The sequence below is a fragment of the Elephantulus edwardii genome, unplaced genomic scaffold (assembly GCF_000299155.1).
Source record: "Elephantulus edwardii isolate Elephantulus edwardi_28Jun2011 unplaced genomic scaffold, EleEdw1.0 scaffold00277, whole genome shotgun sequence".
NCBI lineage: Eukaryota > Metazoa > Chordata > Mammalia > Macroscelidea > Macroscelididae > Elephantulus > Elephantulus edwardii.
The window spans coordinates 3,607,326-3,615,631 of record NW_006400027.1 but is presented as its reverse complement, the minus strand read 5'-3'; the positions used below and the strand labels follow the sequence as shown (position 1 = coordinate 3,615,631).

The window sequence follows — 8,306 nt, the reverse complement described above, 5'->3', positions numbered from 1 at the left end:
CCCCTAATCCCTCAGAGGCTTGTATCTTCTTCTCACATAAGTGACACTTCAGTGATGAACTTAAAGTTACTGAGGCAGAACTGAGTGTTCATTTGATAGCTAGTGGTTTCCAGCGGCTCCTTGGGGCTTGAAGGGTTCAGCGTGAGGTAGATTGTTAATGTCCTGTGAGGGAAACAATAACACATTTCATTAATGCATTCGTGTGGGAAGCATCCATTAGTGCACTGGAAGTATTAATGGCGTTTTGCTCTAAACTGACATGTGGGGCATGACAGGAATTGCAAGGTCGAACGGGAACACATGACATGATCAACAAATATTTGAATGGCTTCATTTGCCTGGGGGTGAAGTGGCTTCATTTACCTGGGGGTGCAAGTCGGGATTGGGTGGGAGATGGAAAGGGGCCTTCTAGTTTTAAATAATACAGACCTTTTGCTAAAAGGTCAGCAAAATCAAGAACCAGCAAGCACATACACCAGAGCTTCCGTGCATGAATGCTTACACGAGGGTGCAGAAGCATGTCTAGAGATGCGAGGAGTAGCTGAACACTGTGGACATGACTCACTGGCAGCACATCCAGAGTTGTGATGGTTGATGTGGAAAGAAGCCTGCTGACTCTCATCTGACAAACGGTTTAAGGAAAACCTTAAAAGAGAGACAAAACTTTCCTCTAGAGAATCATTTCATGGAGTTAGGTGTTGCTTTTTCTGCCCAGTCTGATAGTGTTGTTGTTGTTAGATGTTGCCAAGTTTATTACAAACCACAGTAATTCGACGTACAACAGATATGAGCCCTTTCCTATCCTGTGCCATCCTCACACTTCTTGACACACTAGAGCTCATTACAGCTATCACTGTGCATTAAAGCAATCACTGTGTCTGTCCACCGGACTGAAGATCTTCTTCTCCTTCACCAACTCTCCACGCTTTCAAGCATGATGTTCTCCTAGCAACATGCCAAAAGTATGTGTGAGATGAAGTGTAATCACCTTTGCTTCCAAAGAGCACTCTGGCTGCATCTTCCCCAAGACATATTTGTTTATTGTCTTGGCAGTCCAAGGGATATTCAGTACTTTTCTCCAATGCCACAACTCAAAGACTTCTTTTTCTGTCATCCTTATTTACTACTCTGCTCTCAGAAAGACCATAATCTGAATCAAACACACTTTACTCCTCAGTTGGATGTCACGTTCCTCAATAATTTGGAGAAGTCCCTGACTGTAGACTTTGCCAATCCAGTAAGTCTCCTGACTGCTGTACCAAAGATGTATATTGTGGATCCAAGTAAGATGAAATAATTGACAACTTCAATCTTTTTTCCATTTATCACGATGTTGCCTAAGAATTTTGCTTTCTTGACATTAAGATGCTACCCATATTGAAGGTTCCATTCTTGATCTTCTGCAACAAATGCTTCAAGTCCTAATTTTTAACAAGCAAAGTTGTGTCATCTGATTAACGCAGGTTAGTAATGAGCCTTCTTCCTCTGTTTCTGATGCCACATTTTTCTTCATAGATTCCAGCTTTTCAAATATTTGCTCAGTATACAGATTGAATACATATGGAGAGAGAATACAACCCTGATGCACTCTTTTCTAAATTTTAAACCATGTATTGTTTAAAATTTAGTTTCCTGGCAGTAGGGAACACTGTTGTTGTTGTTGTTCTGTATCGTTGAGTAGGAACCTGCCCATAGCTGACCCTCTGGCAGGTTTTCAGAGGCAGTTGATAATACAGGAGGAGATTGCCCATCATTCTCCTGAGGAGCAACTGGTGGTCTCGAACTGTGTGCCTTTAGGATCGAAATGCATCTTCTTACCACTAGGTCACCTGAGCTCACTTGCAGGGAACACTACATGGTTTAAAATTTAGAAAATAATGCATCAGAGTTGTATTCTCTCAATATCTATTCAGTCTGTATGCTGAACAGTTTGTGAAGCTTGAATCTATGAAGAAGAATGTGGCATCAGAATCAATTTTCCAGGACATCTCCAGAGCACTGAAAAGCAACAATGTCAGTCTAGAGACTAAAGTGCACCTGATCCAGGCCATGGTCTTCACAATTACTTGCTATGCATCAAGGAGCTGGACAATGACTAAGGATGATGGAAGAATTGATGCCTTCGAGTTGTGGTGCTGGAGAGGAGTCTTGGACATACCATGGGCTGCCAAGAGAACAAATAGGTCTGTCTTAGAGTGGGTGAAACTAAGTTTCTCCTTGGAGGCTGGGATTTTTTTTTCCAGTTAGAAAAAAATACCATTTTATTAATCATTAGGAATAATCCATTAATTTAATGCAGGGTGGGTGTTGGGGGAGTACTGGCAGGTGGAAGAGAAGAAACGTGCAAGAACAGTGAGAAGGGGGATGGTCTCTCACTTTCACAAACAGCAACGTGAACGGAGAATCACAAGTAAGAGCGTCCTTCTTCACGCCCTCTCCCAACCCAATCCTCCAGAATGAGTCCCAGGATGGTCCCTAGAGGTGCCAGGGCATCTGGAAGTTCTGGGCTGGGAGTGGGGTGCAGTGTGTAGCCTCGAAGTTGTGCAGATGCTTCCAAGCTAGAAACAAAGCCAGCTGCTGCCGTCCCTCTGCACTCATATCCTCTCCCACGCTCCAGGGGAAGTCAGGCCCATGTTCTGCCTGGTAGGAGCGGAGGACAGATAGACACCAGTCTTCCTCTACTTCCCATCGGCTGTAAATCGAGGCTTCTTCCACCTGTGAGGAAGCCTCCAGCCACTGCTTCACCACTCGCAAGCCCTCCTCGGCCATGACTCGGGGATACGGATGCTGCAGGAGTTTTAGTAGGAGATCATTGCCTCGGTTGGACATGATGTCCTCAGGAACCGTGGTAGTGATGATCTCATCCTTCGTCCTCCGGATCAGTAGCACAGGGTGCTGGTACCGGCACAATTGCTCTGCATTGTTTAGATTGAGGTGCTGTCTCACAGTCCTGGTCACCAGACCCCTCCAGCTGTCTGGCATGACTTTCAAGGCCAAGGACACCAGGTCATCAAAGGAAGCATCCAGGATCACAGCACTGATGTCTGGGTAGGACATGGCTGCCCAGATGGCTGTAAAGCCACCAGTGGACCAAGCATAGATGACAATGTCCTGGGGCTGGAAGCCCAGGCGGTGAATGGCGAACTGGACCACCACATCCATTGCACTGGCCTCATTCTGTGGGAACGGTACTCCCGTGCTTCCAGCAAAGCCTGGATGATTCCAGCCCAGGACTGAATATCCAGCTTCCAGGGGTGTGGAAACACAGCCCACTTCATAGAACCCTGCATTTCCCTCGCAGCAGATCACCAGCTTCTGTCCCTGGGATTCAGCTGTCCCCCGTCGGTCCACAAACATGGTATCAATCTCACTGCCATCACAGGCCAGCAGCTTTGCCCGGCACCCGTTATACTCTTCCACCAGCCGGGCTTGGCCCTGCAGGAGCACAGGCATGAGGGCCTTCTGAAGCAGGTACACAGAGCCTGGGTATAGCTGGTGATTTGACAAGGCAGCTTCTTGACCTGGTTGAGGAGGGTGTCTGCTGTCCCCCGATGCAGGGGCTCTGGGCGAAGCAGGGCCGCACCCCGGCGAGAAGGGCCCCCTCGAGATTCCTTCCGGCTGCTGGGCTCCTCCCAGTGGAAGTCAATGGGCTAGCTCCTAAAGTCAAAGTTGGAGGCTGGGATTTTAAAGTTCTGTCTCACATACTTTGGGCATGCGGCTAAGAGGGACATCGTGGAGGTCATTGGAGGACATCATGCTCGGAAGGGTGGAGGGACAGTGCAGGAGATGAAGACCCTGGATGAGATGGAATGCTACAGTAACTGGGACATTGTGTGTGTGGGGGGGGGGGTAGTGAGACTGGGTTGCATAGGACAGACTTCTGTACTGAGGGTCACTGTGAGTTCCAGATGATTCAACAATATTCCCTTGCTTTGTACAACAGCCTGTTGGACCAGTTCTAGGTTTCACATGAGTACAATTAATTGTAGTGGGATTTTCATTTTTCTGGATGTTAACCATAATTTGTTATGATCCACACAGTCAAATGCCTTTGCATAGCCAATACACCATAAATAGACATTCTTCTGGTATTCTTTACTTTCAGCCAGGGATCATCTGACATCAGGAATGATATCCCTGTTGTCATGACTTTTTCTAAGACCTGCTTGAAATTCTGGCAGTTCCTTGATAATGAAATGTTCTAGAATTTTTTAAAAGATCATAAGTAATATTTTGTTTTCATGTGATATTAATAATATTGTTCAATAGTTTTCATATTCCGTTGGGTCACTTTTCTTGGAAATAGCAATCAATATGAATATCTTCCAGTCAGTTGGACTAAATAGCTGTCCTTCAAATTTCCTGGCATAGACTTGTGATTGCTTTCAGGACTGCATCTGTTATTGAAACATGTCAATGGGTATTCTATCTAGTCATGGGGACTTATTTTTGCCAATGCCTTCGGTGCAGCTTCAACTTTCTCCTTTATAACTGTTGGATCCTGCTCATTTGGTACTTTCTGAAATTTTTCTGTGTCAGTAAATTCTTTATGATTGAGTTACTCTGTGTATTCCCTCCATCTTCTTTTGATGCTTTTGGGATCATTCAACATATTACTCATAACATCCTTCAATATTGAGACTAAAGGTTTAAATTTGTATTTCAGGCCTCTTAGCTTGAGAAATGCACAGTGAATTTGTCTCTCTGTATTCTCCAAATCAGCTCTCTACACATTCCAATATAATATTTGCTTTTGTCTTCTCAAGTTGCCTTTGAAGTTTATTCAGCTCCTTTACTTCAGCATCTTTTCACTTTGCTTTGGCTTCTCGATGCTCTAGTGCAATTTTCAGTCTCTTCTGACTTCCATTTAAGATTTTTTTCCTTTCTCTTCTGTCTTTGTAGTGATCTTTTACTCTCTTAATTAATGATATTCTTGATGTCATCCCAAAACTTGTCTGCTCTTCAGTCACTGCTGTTCAATGCTTCAAACCTATTTTTAAGATGATTTTAAAACACAGATGGAATAGACTCAAGATCATATTCTGAATGTATTTTAATTTTCTTCTGTCTCAATACTTGCACATAAGTAATTGGTGATTTGTCTCACAATCTGTCCCTGGGCTAGGTTTGACTGATGATATTGTACTTCTCCAACAATTTCTTCCACATTATTTAGCCAATCTGATTATTATGCAGTCCATCAGGTGTGGTCCATGTGTAAATTCACTGTGGTTTGTTTGTTTTCTTACTGTATTTGCAATGAATAAATAATTGAACATGTAAAATTTTATTCTTCCATCGCCAGCCTCATTTCTACTACCAAATCCATATTTTCTAAGTACCATTCATCCTTCTTTATTTCCAACTTCTGCATTCTAGTCACCAATTAACATTAACCTATCTTGATTGCATGTTTGGTAGATTTTAGACTGCAAGATTAGGTAAAAATTTTCAATTTCCTTCTCTTTGGCTTTACATAGAGGGACATGTATTTCAACAAGGGTACTAACAGGGAGCTCTGTTGGCCTAGTGGCAGTCCAACATTAACCTGTGCCATCTTCGTGCTCTCCGACGTGCTTGCAGATACCTCTAAATGACCTTGGACTACTTTTTCAGTTAGTAGTTAAGTGTGTTAACCATTTCAACCTGTATGCAGAGCAGATTATCCAAGAAGCCGGGCTTTATGAGGAGAAGTGTGGCGTCAGGATTGGTGGAATATCTATTAACAATCTGCGTTATGCAGATGACACAACCCTGCTTGCCGAAACTGAGGAGGACCTCATGCACTTGCTACAGAGGGTCAAGGACTGCAGCCTTCAGTATAGACTGAGGCTCAATGTCAAGAAGACAAAGATTCTTACCCCTGGAACAACTGGCAGCATCAGAGTGGATGGTGAAGAGATTGAGATTGTTCACAGCTTCAGTTTGCTCGGCTCCACGGTCAACACTCTTGGCACTAGCAGCCAGGAAATCCAAAGACATATTGCGATGGGGTAGTCTGCTGTTAGGGACCTCTCTAAAGTACTCAAGAGCAACGGTGTCTCTGTGGAAACTAAGGTGCACCTGATACAGGCCATGGTCTTTGCAATCACTTGTTATGCATCAAAGAGTTGGATAATGACTAGGGAGGATAGAAGGAGAATTGATGCCTTTGAGTTGTGGTGCTGGAGAAGAGTATTGACTGTACCCTGGACTGCCAAGAAAACAAACAGATTCATCCTGGAGAGGGTTAAACCAGGCTACTCCTTGGAGGCAAGGATTCTGCGGCTTCACCTGACGTACTTTGGACATGTTCTAAGGAGAGACAGGTCCTTGGAGAGAGACATCATGCTTGGTAGGGTAGAAGGGAAGCACAGGAGGGGAAGGTCCTCTATGAGGTGGATTGATTCAGTAACTGGGGTTATCGGGATGGGTGTGTAAGAGGCCATGCGATTGGCACAGGATAGAGCAGGGTTTAGGGCTGTTGTACATAGGGTCGCGATGAGTTGCAAACGACTCGACGGCACATAACAACAATAACAACAAACCTCCCAAAGACACCACTTTGTGTGGTGGTTGTTGTTGTGTACTGTCCAATCAGAAGCGACCCATAGCTGACCTTCTAGCAGGTTTTCAGAGGCAGTTAATTGCACAGGAGCAGATTGTCCATCCTTCATGTGCAGAACAAAAAAATGTGAAAGAAAAAGAGATAATGTGAACAATCAGACTTGACTTTGGTCATTAATAGAAGTTTGGTACATAGTCAGCAAACATCCAGACGTTTATGCATTTATTGCAAATGTGCAGGATGTGACAAGTGTCAGAATAGGAGCCAGTGCAAAGTGTCCTATAATGGATTGAATTGTCAATGCTGCAAAACCCCTATTTATTATGTTAAAGTGTGGAAGATATGTAATGATCTCAGTGATCTGTTAAACCAAACAGGTGCATGAGAGGAAGTTAAGGGTGGAATACAACATTCCCTAATTGTATCTCAACACTAACTATACATACAGGGAATTCCCCTAGAATATGGCCTGTTAAATCTTTTATCTTACAAGAAATAAAAATGGAGAAAGTTGAACCATGAATATTTCAGTTCTGGAGGACGTCAGAAGCAAATATTCACCAAGAGTAGAGGTCTGCTTTTGGACCCAGGATGCTGCAAGGCAAAACTCTTTTGAGAAAAGAGAAAGCCAGAAATGGAAGTCTCTGGGGAATGTTGGAACTACAAATACTGAAGGAAACAAGGACTTTCCTCCACAAACAACAGAAAGAGAGTGCCCACCCCTACAATTGTCACCTTGAATTTGGACTTAGAACCTCCTGAACTATAGGAAATACTCCCAGCTTAAGATGGAACTCCGGCCATTGCTGATCTGTGCCTTCATCTGCTTGGCTGCTTCTGCTCCAGGCTGAAGATGATGTTCCAACTAAAGGTGGTGGGACCTTTTCAAAGTCCTGAAGAGCAATTATGTCAGTCTAAAGATTAAGGTGTGCTTTATGTAAGCCATTATTGTTTTGTTTTAATCATCTGCTATGTATTAGAGAGCTGGAGAATGAATAAGGATGACAGGAGAAGAGTCAATGCTTCTGCACTGCGGTGTTGGAGAAGTTTGCTGAATTGCTTAGAGACTGCCAAATTAACAAACTAATCTTGGAGAAAGTGCAACTAGAGTGCTTCGTAGAGGCAAGTATGACTAAGGTTCATTTCATATACTTTGGGCATGTTATTAGGTACAGTTAAGTCAAGTAGGAATGACAGCAACACTATGAACAACAGATATGAGCCTTGTCCTATCCTGTGCTGTTCTTCTCATCTCTAACACACTTGAGTCCATGTTGAAGTTACTGTGTCAATCCATCTTGCTCAAGGCATTCTTCTTTTACTGAAATTTTACCTTTCTTGGAATGATGTCCCTTTCCAAGGAATAACTTCTCCTAGTCACATGCCTAAAATGTGTGAGATCAAGTTTCTATATATTTGCCTCCAAAGTTATACTTTTCCCAAGACATATATGTTCTTTTGGGAGTCATGAGATATTCAGTACTTTTTTCAAACACTACAATCTAAACGTGTCGATTCTTCTTCTGTCATCCTTATACATTGTCTAGCTCTTAGAGGCATGGGAAGAGATTAAAAAAGTCTATGACCTGAATCATAGGTTTTTGACCTATGTCAAAAAAGATAGACAGAGGAATGTCTATCTGTGTTTCATTGACTATGCAAAGGCATTTGACTGTGTAGATCATAGCAAACTGTGGCTGACTCTGAGAAGAATGGGAATCCCAGAACACTTGATTGTTCTAATGCGAAACTTATACTT

General features: G+C 43.2%; 1 pseudogene; it reads right to left on the bottom strand.

Moving 5' to 3' along the window:
- Positions 1-2,475: 2,475 nt before the first annotated feature.
- The window catches only part of LOC102863471, a 150,414-nt pseudogene continuing 144,583 nt past the window's right edge, over positions 2,476-8,306 (bottom strand).